The 14,325-nt window shown below is 38.1% G+C and overlaps 1 protein-coding gene across 1 annotated transcript in view; it reads right to left on the bottom strand.

Annotated features, from left to right (window-relative positions):
* Window positions 1-2,096: 2,096 nt before the first annotated feature.
* The window catches only part of Rab11fip2 (RAB11 family interacting protein 2), a 97,379-nt gene continuing 85,150 nt past the window's right edge, over window positions 2,097-14,325 (bottom strand). The window contains exons 7-9 of the transcript XR_004516282.1: window positions 11,732-11,880; window positions 4,481-4,611; window positions 2,097-3,050 (exon numbers count right to left, since the gene is read on the bottom strand). The gene's annotated coding sequence lies outside the window, so the exon portion shown is untranslated. The remainder of the gene's footprint in view (window positions 3,051-4,480; window positions 4,612-11,731; window positions 11,881-14,325) is intronic.

The following is a 14,325-nucleotide window of genomic DNA, read 5'->3' as shown; positions in this document are numbered from 1 at the left end:
GCCATGGAAGGGAAGGGCAATGAGAGTGTTCATGACGGTGGAAAGGAATCAGAGCAGATACACAGTTCATTCAGCTTCAGATTAGTCTAAATTAAGTACCGTAGCCTGCAGAGGGGCCGAGCTTGGAGGGCAACCTGATAGTGAAGCTAGAATCTCAGTCTATCGATGTACTAAATTGATGGCAATGAAAAGAATCCTCCCCAGACACAAAAGTACACTTGTTTTCAGATTAATGTATCCTGAATGTAAGCTTTTCAGTGCCTGCTCTGAAGGAGTTAACGTGTGCTTGCTTCAGGGCAGAGGCAGAGGCCAGTAGTCCTATTTTGTAAAGTATTTGCTTGCAGAGGTGACCTGGCCACTCGCTCAGGAATACACTGAAGGGCTATTCTTTCCTAACATGTCACGATGCAAATTCACAAGGACACTGAAGAGTTTGTTTAAACTGGTGGCGACAGAGGGACAACCCAGAATGTATGCTGGATGCACCTTACATGCTTCCCCCGCCAAGTCGAAAGTCATCTTGAGTGGGCCCCGTTTCCTCCTTCCACTTGCAGAGCATCTCAATTACCTGCTGTTAAGCATCTCGCCCTTATCTTTGTGTAACCAATGCCTGTTTCTCTATTCAAAAATGACTAACAGGAATTCAGGGTATTGTGTTGAATTTTAATGGGTTATTTTGTTTCTCATACACTGGTTTTCTAAAGGCCCCATAGTGGCTGCCTCTCTCCTGCTCCTTTAAAAATAAGATTAAGGATCTTCATCCCTGACAATGTTAGGAGTCAGCTCCTTGCTAACAGCTAGGATGCTGTAGTACCTAGTGTTTTCTTCTTGTCCCAACCCAAGATCCACTTCATACATCATGCCAGCTACATATCCCCAAGTCCAGAGTCAGATCGAATTCATTTTCTGGCCAAATATGTTCAATAGATTCCATCTGTTCCTGGAAAATTAATTCCAAAACTTCTGCTTCCTTTTAGCTTTTGCCACATGGTCCCAAACTACCCTGCCATCATCTTCTTCTTCCTCCTCCATTCTGAAACTGGTCCTGTTGCCTTGCCTCAAACACACCTATGCTTCCTGTCTGCACCCCCCGCCCCCCGGCTTCTGCCTGCTGATTGTCTCCGACGCATTGTTCAATTCCCATCTGTTCAAGAAGACTCCCTACTTCTCACAGTGTGGCTTTTTCCTTTTATCCACAAAGCTCTTCCTTGACTTAGCCTTGTTGTAGGGATTTAAGCACTGGAGATGCCTACCTCTACTCATACATTTGCAAAAAGCAAAAACTGTCATCTTTGTAGCCCAAGAATATTTTGCTTTTGGCAGACGATCTCTCTCTCTCTCTCTCTCTCTCTCTCTCTCTGTCTCTCTCTCTCTCCCCCCTCTCTCTCTCTGTTGCACTGACCTGAAGAACTGTCAGGGCCATTTTTTAACACAAAAACTAACCATAGATATTAACATGTGAAGGCATCCTAACCCAGCCCAGTGTGTGATGCCCACATTGGATCAGAATTCCCTGGGGGTTTTCCAAAATACACTGTCTGAAGCCCTCACCCTAGAAATCTAAAACAAAACTTGTTTTAAGAAAGGAGGAAGAGGGGAGGAAAGGTCACAGAGCTGATCAGAGATGAGGCCCTGATTATCACTAGCATGGTATAACAGAAATGAGTGAGCTTTGATATCAATTCACTCAACCTCCCTAAACTTTGGCTCCATCACTTACAAATACCACCTATCTTAAGAGTTACGATGTTACCTAAGTGAGAGGATATGTGGAAAACACCTATACTGTTTATGGTACATAGTAGGCATTCCTATGAAGATTGGTTTTTCCCTCCCTCCCACGACTCCACACCCAGGGCCCAGCCTCAGTTCCAGACTATAATTCTCAACTGGATAAACTCAAGTCTTCAGTCATTTACCAAAATGTATGGAGAGCTCCTATGAGCCAGGGTCTGTGTTACACCTCCATTACATCCCAGTAAAATGCAAACAGTCCAATAACATTTAATAAAGGATCTGTAATTATTACATTAAATTATTATATACTACATGACTTTTGGGATACGAATGTCACAATCAATCAGTCATGAACTACTCAGCAAAGGCTTGGAATATCACAAATTATTGTTAAGGATTATTCCTTTTCTTGTTAATCTATTTTAATTCATCCTTACATGAATGAGAGGCTTTTAACATAGAAATAAAAGCATGATGTAAATTCTTTTTTCTTTTGGTACCGGGGATTGAACTTGGGTCCTTGCACTTGCAAGGCAGGTTGCAAAACCACTGAGTTAAATCCCAGCCGCATGATGTAAATTCTAATAGTCAAAGGAAAGAAGAATTTGTTTTTACTAGTTCCAATTTAGTGAGCTTTTCACTCATGCATCCCTCTCCCTTTCTTTGCCTGGTATCTAATAAAAGGTTTATGAGTTTCTGTTTTTCTTAGCTAGGAGGCCAGAATAAAATTGAAATTACCATTTTCATTAATCCAACATGGCATATGTGAATAAAATGCACACATTATGACATTGTAATGTGTTTTATGAGCAATATCTATTTTTTTCATTGCTCTGCCTTCCTATAGAAAAATTTAATCTATTTCCCTAGAAACTGGCTCTCAAGGATATACTGGTTTCAAGAATGCGTATTTTACCCTATGGTTATAAGTAACTTGTAAAAATCAATAAAATGTTCTTTGTTTAACTGTTCCACTGAACTGGAGGTTGAGAACAGAACAGTTTCATATATACGTCCAGCTCTGGGAGCGACTCCAAAAGTTGTTAGATGCAGTCATAAAATAACTCTACATTAGGAAAAAAAAAACATTTCTTGCAAAGAGAAATTTAAAAAAATAGATTTATGTCTTAGCTACCTTCTGGCCTCTGATACACAATACCTGACACCCACAAGTAAAAGAAGAAAAGGTGTATTTTGGCTCAGAATTTGTAGAGGTTTCGGTCCATCGTCAGCTGGCTCCAAGGCAGGGCGGCCTGGTGGAGGGAGATGGCAGAGGAGAATTGCTCATGGCATAGCAGGCAGGAAGCAAAGACCTATCAAGAGAGGAGAAAGGGAACGATACTCTCCAGGCCACGCCCCCAGCGACCCACCTCCGCCAATCAGGCTTCACCTCCCAACATCACATTTACCTGTAAACTCATCAGTGCAGGAAAATCCTGATGAGTCTGATGACCCTATGACCCAACTACCTCCCGGAAGCCCAATCTATCAGCTCATGAGGCTTCAGGGTACATCCAGATGTAAACCATAACCATTAGGTTGAGCTATCACCACACACACGGAAAAATAAATAATGACATGTGATTTGTTCCAGTCCTATGTTACCTCCATTCTTTAAAACACCCCCCCCCAAATACAGAAACAGAAGCATCTTCCAAATGTTTTTATGTATTTGACTACTCTTTCCACAAATATCTGAGCACATTAACTATGTTTCAGACAGTGCGCTAGATGCTAGGAATTTCATGGTGAACAAAATAGGAAAGAAATAAAAGAACTGTCCTTGCCCTCATGGATTATAATAGGGATGAATAAACCAATCAAATATCATAAATGCTCCACTCCATCCAAGGAAGTTCACTGTTTGACAAAGCAACAAAAGGATTCCATGGAAAAAGGGTAGTCATTTTAAGTCGCTGGAGTAATTGAAAACTTATATGATATAAATAATAATAACAAAAAGTGGACTTCAACCTAAATATCATACTTTATACAAAAATTAACTCAGAATGGATCATAGATCTTAATTAAAGAACGTTTAGAAATAACACAAGAAAACTTCTGTGAGTTAGGATTGGCTTAATTGTTCTTAGACAAGATATCTAAGTATTAGGCTTAAAAAATGGATAAACTAACCAAAATTAAGAAATTTGCTTTAAAAATTCATCTTAGAAAGATAAACAGGCAAAGCACAAAAAAATAAAATATTTTATATAATGTATCCAACAAAGCATTTGTATCAAACTGAACACTAAAGAACACTAAATTCAACAGCAAGAAAACAAACAGACCCAGGCCTGTCCTGCAGCTCCCCCAGCAGAAGCAGCAGCCAGTAATGGCCACACAGCACAACCACCCACCAGCTTCAAGCCAGTACCACATTTCATTCTCTCTTGGCACAGGGCAGCACAGGTACAGTCTACCAAGGGACGTGTTCTTGGACAAGGACAGTACCCAGGGAGAGAAGGCAAGCCTGGAAAGCCATCAGACCCGGGGAGAAAGTATGGACCTGGCCAAGAAACTCCAGGGCCTTGAGTGCCACCCTCTCACGGTGACTGGGTGAGCCATAAACACAGGACCCCACCACAGAGAGGGAGCAGGACAGACATAGTCCCCCTTGAGAAGTGTAAGCTCGGGTTGTAAGGATACCTGCCCTTCTTGGGACACACGTGTCAACATTAAGTTCAGCAGGGACCAAAAGGTTGATCACATTTCCCACCTGCCAATGTGAGTAAGGACATACCTTGGCTGGGAGAGTTACCACAGTTTGATGTGAATGGACAGAGGGGCCTCGGTGTTGGAAGGGCACCTCAAACCCATAGGCCTTTAAGGTGGGTGGAGAGAATGACTGGGTGGATTCCAAGACTGCAGAACCTGGAAAGAAATCACTCACTCAAAAACACAGGACTTTTATTTTTTCCTTTGACACAATTATTTTTATTTCTCTCTCTCCTTCACCAGGTTTGTTGGGGTTTTTTGCTGTTGTTGTTTGTTTTGTTTTTGTTTTTGCAGGTAGGGGTGTTTTTTTCTCCCTTTTTTGACTTTTTCTTTTTTTTTCTTTTATTTCCTCATTTTCCCTAACTTGCTTTCTCTTATCTTTGTTTCATTTCCAATATTTTCCTCTAATTTTCTTTTTCTTTTTCCTTGTTCCTGTTTTTGAACACTATTGATTTCCTTTTACTCCTCAATAGGATGAACCCATGTATCACTTTTCTCTCCTCCCTCTCATAGCTCAATGATAGACTATTTAAATTTTGTGTTTTGCATTATTCCATTTCCCTACTCCCTCTAACTTTCCTAGTGTAAGTGCCAAGATTTATGAACCTCTACATAGCTAGTTAGCGTTACAAAAGAGTTAGTAGAGCTAAAGTTGTTCCATTTAGTAGATTTTTATTGTCAGCCAGTAGTATGTCAATATTTGGTTTGTCTTCATAGTATAATTATAGATCTCTTTTCAATGGTTAAGTGTGGCATTGGTCCTTAGGCTCTGTCAGTGTTTACTTTGATGCTATAATGGATGATGATTTTATTGCTATAACCAAGATAAAATAGTTGTTGTTATTAATTGGTTTTCTTGGATTGCCAATATCTGGATTGCCTTGAGGTCATTAACAATACTGCTGCCCATCCTTGAAGAACTGGGTAATGGGCCAAATGTACTGTTACCTCCTATCCCAAATAAATGGAGGTGGTTGAATCCTGGGGCAGAAGTAAAGGTAAAATAGCCACACTTTTAGGACACCACCAAAAGGTAGACATTCATTGAAGAGGTCTCCATACTAGCAACAAAGCTTTCCACTACAATCAACCCACAAGATTGAATATACATTGTTGGTGGGAGTGCAGACTGGTGCAACCACCATGGAAATCAACATGGAGATAGCTCAAAGAGCTGGGACTAGAGGTTCCATTTGACCCAGCCATCCCTCTGCTGGGTATCTTTCCAAAAGAATTAAAAGAATCATATCACAAAGATATATATGCACCTATGTATAGTGGCACAGTTTGTAATAGCTAAAACTTGGAAATAGCCCATGTGCCCATCAGTTGGAAACTGGTTTTTCTATAAAATGGAATATTACTCAGCCACAAAGAATGAGAAATTAGATTCATTCATAGGAAAATGGATACATATTGAGGATATACTCCTAAGTGAAATAAATAAGTCACATGTGTAAATACTGAATAGTTTTTCTGGTCTGAATAAACTATAACAGTACATAAGATCCTAATGATATAATGGACAATGTGAAATAGGAAGAAAGGGGCTAAAGGTGTAGGGAAAGTGGGAAGGGTAGGGGAAAGGTAATAAGGGAAAAGAAAAAATATGAGAAAATGAAGAAATGGAAATGAAGTGTTTGCAAAGGGGGAGGGAGGAGGGGTGAAGGGAGGGCAGGGACAAGGGGAAAAAATGAGAACCAAGACCTGTCATGTAAAGGCACAAGATCCCAATGATGAATGTAACTGTACTGTAGACCTAAAATGTACCAATAAACTCAATGAGGAAAAAAAAAAGATTAAATATAAAACAAATAAAAAATAGAAACATGGGAAGATGAGGCAATAAAACACCTCCAAAAACTTGCAACTCCCCCAGAGCTGATCCATGAAGCATCAGAGAAGAGGAACCCAAAGGCCACACAGCTGAATTATTCAATATTATATAATAGGAAAAAATTACAAAGTAAATTATATATTATATATATAAGAAGAAATACAAAGTAAATCAATAAGGCATTTGGCCACCTCACAGAAGATTTATATAAACAGATAATAGGCCAAATAAACAAAATAATCAGTGAGTCTACAGAAGACACTACTAAAAGCCAGCAGAACTAAGAGAAATGATGTAAAATATGAATGACCAGTACAGAAAAGAACTAGAATCTATAAAAAGTCTCCAAGTAGAAATTAAATAGATTACAAATTCTATCAAAATGGGCAGCAAAAGTACTCTATATGAAGATAAAGTGTCAAAACTGGAAGACACAGCTGTTGTTGGTGATCAGTTAATGATAGATAAGAACAACAAAAGAACATCAAAAATGGATCCAACAGTTCTAAAATGACACAAAGAAGACTACGAAAATTAGAATTAGTGAAAAATCAAAAGACAGTGCAGGCCCAGGGATTTAGCTCAGTGGTTCTGCTGCCTGCCTGCAAGCCCAAGGACCTGAGTTGGATCACCAGTACCAAAACAAAACAAAACAAAACAAAAGCAAACAAACAAAAACTCTGTTTACTGAACTAATAGCAAAAAACTTTCCCAATAAAGGAAGATAATTTAACATACAAATAAGTGAGGCATATAGACTCTAAATAGCCATGTTCACAAAAGCACTTCTCCACAAAACATCATAATCAAAATCCCAAAAGTCAAATACAATAATAGTCTTAAAAGTGGTTAGATAGAAGCAATAAATCACTTAAAAATGTAAACCCATTAAATTACAGTAGACTTCTCAACAAACCTTAAAGGCCAGAAAAGTTAAGTGACATTTTTCAAACCCAAAAGAAAATAATTTTAAACCCATGCTGATATATCCTGCAAACTATCTTTCAAAACTGATGGAGAAATAAGATATTTCCATGACAAAGAGCAATTAAAGAAATTCATAACTACCAAACCAACATTCTGAAAAAATCTCAACGATACCCTAGAAAGAGACAATGGAGCTAACAATGACCAAAAAACCTTCTCCTCGCAAAAAACTAATAGAATTAATATACCAGGTAGGGAGAGCAGTTAAGTGGAAGGGAAAGATAGGAAATAAGCAACAGAAAAATAAGGCAATGACAGAAATAAGTGAATAACTATCAGTAAAACTCTCAACGTAAACAGTTTCAATTCCCCAATCAAAAGACATAGATTGGCAGAATGCACCAAAAAACAAAATTCAATGGTATGTTCTCTCCAAGAAGCATATTTAACTCAAAAAGAAACTCACAGACTAAAAACCAAACAATGGAAAAAATTTTCAGGCAACAGGAACCCCCAGAAAAGCAGGTATAACTATCCTATATATAGACGAAGTAGACTTCAAGCCAGAACTGATCAAAAGATGCAAAGAAGGTCACTATGTATTGGTTAAGGGAACAATCCAACAGGAAGAAATAGAAATTATTAACATGTTTGCACTGAACAACAGTGCACCCAACTTCATAAAACAAGTACTACTGGACATAAAAGATCAAATAAATATAAACACAGTTATACTCTGTCACTACCCCACTATCACAAATAAACAGATCAAGTAGACAAAAAATCAACAAAGAAATACCAGAGTTGAACAAAGCTTGCAAACAAATGGACTTAATAGATAGACATCTCCAGAATGTTCCACTGAACAATCACAAAATATACAATCTTTTCAGCAGCACACAGAACTTTCTCCAAAATAGACCACATGCTAACCAATAAGTAAATTAGCCTTAAGTAAATTATTAAAGTATAAGAAAAAATTGAAATTATACCATGCATATTATCAGATCATGATGCAATAAAAAACTAGAATTTAACTACAAAAGAAAAAAACAGAAATTATGCAAATGTATGAAAACTAAATAATGCACTTGTAAATAAACAATACATTACAGAGGAAATCTAGGAACAAATAGGAAACTTTGTAGAACTAAATGATAATATCAGTACAACATACCAGAACCTGTGGGACACAATAAAAGCAGCTTTAAAAGGGAATTTTATGCATGTGCTTTCATCAGAAAAATAGAATGAGCCCAAGTAAATAACCTAATGATGCATTTCAATGCCCTATATATATACATATATAAATACCCAATGGTAGAACAAGGAAGGAAATTATAAAGATTAGAACAGAAAGCAATGAAGTAGAGATTTTAAAAAAAGACAAAAGAATCAATAAATTGAAGAGTTTGTTCTTCAAAAGGATAAACAAAATGGACAGACCCTTAGATGACCAAACCCCCCAAATGGAGAGAAAAGACCCAAATAAAGGCAATTAAAAATTAAAAAGGCAAAATCACAATGGACACTGCCAAAATAAAAAAGATTACTAACAACTACTTCACATAACTATATACCAAAAAATTGGAGAATTCAGAAGAAATGGATACATATAAATTACCAAAACTGAACTAAGAAGATTTATAAACCCTGAATAATCTAATAACAGGCAATGATATTGAAGCAGTAATAAAAAAAAACCCTACCAATTAAGAAAAGTCCAGTCCAGATTGATTCTCTGCTAAATAGTACAAAAAATTCAGGAAAGATCTAACACCAATACTTTTCAAGCTCTTTAATGAAACTGAAACAGAAGGAGTATTCCTAAAGTAATTACTACCTTGATTCCCAAACCAGGCAAGGATCCAACTAAAAAAGAGAATTATAGACCAGTCTATTTAATGAATATAGATGCAAAAATTCTCAACAAGATATTGGCAAACAGAATGATGAATCATCAAAAGGTCATACATCATAACCAACTAGGCTTCACCCAGGAATGCAAGGGTGGTTCAACATATGCAAATCAATAAATGTAATACAATGCAAAACAGAAGCAAAAACAAAAAAATTACATAATCATCTCAATAAGCACAGAAAAAGGCTTATGACAAAAATCTAAAATCTTTGCAATATAAAAAATCCTGATGAAAACAGGTATGCCTATTTTATCTTCCAGCAGGTTAAAACATTTCTGTTTTAATATTTAGTTCTTTGATCCATTTTTACTTTAATGAATGGTGAGAGATTTAGAGATATGGATCTAGATCTAATCTGCATGTGGATAACCAGATTTTCCAACACCAGTTTTTTGGGTTTTTTGTTTTTGTTTTTGTTTTTGTTTTGGTACTGGGGATCGAACTCGGGTCCTTGTACTTGTGAGGCAGGTGCCAGAACCACTGAGCTAAATCCCTGGCACAACACCATTTATTAAAGAGGCTATCTTTCTTCTCTTGTATGTTTTTGGCCCCTTTGTCAAAGATCAAATAGTTGGGTCAGGGATTTAGCTCAGTGGCACTATATCCACCTCACAAGCCCAAGGTCCTGAGTTCAATTCCTGGTACCAAAAACTAAACAAACAATAATCAAATAGTTGGATGTGCTTTGGTCTTTTCTCTTCCACTCAACAGTTTACATGCTAGAAGATAAAATAGATAAATCTCTTGAAGTCATAGACATAGACAAGGATTTTCTGAACAGAATCCTGGTTGCACAGGAAATAGCACCAAGAATCAACAAATGGGATCATGTCAAATTAAAAAGCTTGTGCACAGGAAATGAAACGATCAACAGAGTGAAAAGACAACCTACAGAATCAGAAAAAAAAATGCCAGTTATTCCTCAAACAGAAGACTAACATCTAGAATACAAAAAGAACTCAAAAAATTAGACCCCCCCCAATAAAAGAACCAGTCAAAAAATGAGCAAGTGAAATGAATAGACATTTCACAAAAGAAGTACAAAGGGCCAATAAGTGCATCAAGAAATGTTCAACATCACTGGGGTTCAAGAAATCAGATTAAACAACACTGAGATTCCTTCTACCCCAGAGAGAACGGCCATCATCAAGAAATCAATAACAAATGCTGGCAAGGCTGCAGGGGAAAATAGGAAACCTTTTTCATTGTTGACAGAAATGTAAACTAGCACAACCACTATGAAAATCAGTATGGAGATTCCTTAGAAAACAAAAACTAGGAATTACATTTGACCCTCATAGTCCCCTTCTAGGTACCTTCCTAAAAGATTTTAAAACATCATATTACAGTGATACACACATATCCATGTTTATAGCAACACAATTCATAACAGCTAAATCCTGGAAGCAGCCTGTAGGTCCATCAATAGATACATCAACAAAGAAAATGTGGGATTTACACACATGTAGAAAGAAAATGATCGCACCTTAAAAACCATAATTTTAAGTGAAATAAATCAGACACATGAGCTTCAATATTGCTTGGTTTCCCTTATATGAGAATCCAAATTATAAATAAAGAATAAAATAAAAAATAGATAATAGGAGATAGGGAGATAGACCTTTCTCGTAGGTACAGGGAGTGGAGATGAAGGGAAGTGAGATGGCAGGGAGGGAAAGGGAATCCAAACAGGAATTAAGATACGTGAGGCACATATCCCACTCCACACAAGGAATGCAAGCGTTATGTACTGCAAACATGTACTTATAAAAAAGAGAAAACTCACCGGAAAACTGGCAAGACAGAAACCAGCACTTTACCAAAGGGAATATAAAAATGGCAAATAAGACCATAAGAAAGTGTTCACTGTCATTAGGTATGATGCAAATTAAAGACATGGGATACCACGACGCACCTGCTGGAATTACTAAAATAAAAAACAGTGGCAGAACCAAGGGGCGATGCTGGTGCCGAGCAACTGGATCTCTGGTATATTGCTGATGGAAATGTAAAATGATATATAGCCATCCTGGAAAACAGTCTGGAAGTTTCTTATAGGTGTACACTTACTGTATAACCTAGCAGTTTTATTCCTTAATAGTTACCTAAGAAAACGTGTATGTGTATACAAAAACCTATCCGTGAATGTTTGTAGGAATTTTATTTACAATAGCCCAAACTGGGATGAACCCAAATATCCCTTATTAGGTCAATGGATAAGCAAATTTTGACTCAGCCATACCAAGGAATACTGCTAATAAGTAAAAGAGGACAAATCATTGAGACAGCAATGTGGATGGGTCGCTAGGAAATGATTCTGAGTGTGAAAGGGTTACATACGTCATAGCTTCACTTATATATCCTTGAAGAAGTTACAAAATTATAGTGATGGAGAAAAGATCAGAGGTTGCCAGGATTTCGAGGTGGGGAAAGGCGAATGTAAGAGGAGCAGCACAAGGAAGCCTCTTGGTTGCAAAGAGATATCCTGATCGGGGTAATAATAGTCATCAAAAACTAAATAAGTCATAAAACAATACACATACATTTCTATTAAAAAAGAACACCGTTGAAATCTGAGTACGGTTTTTACCTGCATCGGTAGCACTGTTCCGGTGTTAATCCCTGGTTTTGAGCAATGTGGCCTCTGGTTTTGTCCTATGTGGCTGTTGGTAGAAGCTGGGTGAAGGATACGCAGGGATTCTCCGTACTTATGTTGCAATTTCTTGTAAGTCTTGACTACTGCAAAATAAAAAATTGTAACAGAAGCAAAAATGCATACAAGGTCTTGTGATTTTATCGACACATGTAAAGTCACACACATGTGTACGTGTATACATACACACATATACGGTCACATTTCTGTCAAGTGCCACCCGGAGAGACATATGATGCTAGGAAGGACTTTGATACAGGGATTGACCTGGTTCCACAGGTCAGGGAGAGCTTGAAAACGAGCTGAGATCTAAGGGAATTGTGTCGGTTAATGAGGTGAAAAGGGCAGGCGGTTGAAGCCAATTCTCTTGACTTAGGAAAAGTTCAATAAGGTAGGAAAATAGTTCTTTCCATGAACCTCCAAAGCTGAACACACAGGAAGAAGCAGACAAGCAGCGATGGCCACATCTAAGGCAGATTGGGAAAGGAAGGACAGCAGCCTAGAAAACCCCAAGCCACTGGCTGAGTCAGGAGGGCAGAGGATGGAAGAGTCAGGAGCCCTTGGAGGTATGCAGGGCTATGGACGTGGGTGCTAACCCCTAAATCTCCAGCCACGTTTGACAAAGGACATCCTTTCAATGGGGTGGAGGTGGCAGGCACAGGGGAGCTGTGGACACGCTGCCGGCTGCTGCTGACTTTGTATAGCATTAAGGAAAAAATTAGAGCAGAAATTAGACTCCTTCCCGTCATCACGCACCTCCTCCTCTCACACCTTCTCCCTCCAAGGACCTCAGGAGTGGGATGGGACCCAGAGCTAGAACCGTCCCATCCAGCAAGTCACTCATCTCCTTGAGCAACATCTTTCTCCTCATCGAGTGAATTTAGACCAAATGACCTCCTGCAGCCGCCTCAGTCCTTGCATTTGGCAATTCTGCTCTCTGGCTTTTTGACACCTGTATTCAAATTGCACTTTTATTTTTGCCCGAAAGTTCATCTTTGTGAGTATCTGTCTAGCTAATGTCCAAGGGAAATGGTCGTAGTATGCTCTGGACAGATGCTTCCTTTCAAGCCATCCTTTTGCTTGAGGGGCATAAGCAGCGATCTGGAAGTAAGGTACAAGGAGTAGCCTGGGTCCCTGCAAATGATCCTGTTAGGTCAAGGAGAAAGAGCTGCTTCACTAAGTACCAACGCAAATGAGATATTCAATGCACCATTACGCACTCTTTCAACTGAGGGAAAGTTTAAATATTCTCTTAATAAGGATTTGACTGAGCTAATATTTATACATGTAATAAAAATTTCAACATTTTAGTTAAAATGCTATTTTCAGCGTGGTCCTGTGATTGGAAAGATTTAAATTATATTCATTAGTGATGTCATGTTCAATGACTGAAGTCATAACACTAGACCAAATCCAATTGACAGGCAGAAACATATTTGTTTAACAAAAAAAAGGGCTAGTGAGACAAAAGCAAGCCTGAATAGAAAGGGTTTTTTGTTTGTTTGTTTGTTTTTCTTTTCTTTCTTTCTGTTTTGTTTGGTTTGGTTTGGTTTGGAAGAGTGTCATTTTTCTACTGATGTCCTTCTTCCACCCAAGCAAATTATTACTTACCTTTCCGTTTAGTCCATTAAAATACTCACAAATAGTTTGAATGCCTGCATTGAAAGATGGATTCAGAACATGCAGCATTCACAGTGGCCAGGACTAGGGGTGCAGAATGGTTATGTATGGTTTCATTTTAACTCTCAACCAACCAAAACATGACTGTTTATCTTTAAGCCTGTGCAGCAGAAGCATCTAATTGATCCCACTTGGGAGACAGACTGTGAATAATGGGCCATTATATTTTGACGAGACACACAATTGCCTTGAACTTGTCAGGAGTTCAGGTGTGGGGATCCAGCTACCTGGGGCAGTGGCTGGAATGTGATGGTTTGCGCATTCCTGATCACGCATCTGCATCTGCCCTATGAGGGCCCGGCTCCATTTCACGGGAATAACTCACCTATTCATGAACAATGAAGTTCAGATTGTACTTTTCCTTAACACGACATTAACTCTCAAAGAGCTGGAAATTCAGCACTCGGTTCCATGAGCTTAGATTGCAAATCAGTCACTGAGAACATTATATGAGCAGTAATCCCATTAAATATATCATCTTGCAAATATCTAAATCCAGTTAATTAACTTGTATTGCAAAAGAGCTCGGAGATATAGTTTTCAGACAGCAGCCGTACACTGTAGGGCCCTAATTATTCTTAAAGCAAATTTCAGGCTCGACTTTTTCTACAAAAATACGTGGAAAACTGACTTCTAAGGGGAAAATGGATTGATAAAGAGCTACGTTTATAAGATTTGAATACAAAGGATATTCAAACATCTCAAAAATTAACTGCTTTCTAACATAAACTTTTTACTTGCATTTTAGGAAGCCTTTTTAATAAAAGGATTAAACAAAGTCTGCTATTTTAATTAAAATTCATGACAATACAATGTCATCTTTACAAGGGTTGTAGAAATTAACTAGCTCA

This window comes from Fukomys damarensis, unplaced genomic scaffold (genome assembly GCF_012274545.1).
Source record: "Fukomys damarensis isolate Sample0158 unplaced genomic scaffold, DMR_v1.0_HiC HiC_scaffold_8, whole genome shotgun sequence".
Lineage (NCBI taxonomy): Eukaryota > Metazoa > Chordata > Mammalia > Rodentia > Bathyergidae > Fukomys > Fukomys damarensis.
Note: the sequence above shows the minus strand (reverse complement) of the source record. Positions and strands in the feature narration are given on the sequence as shown.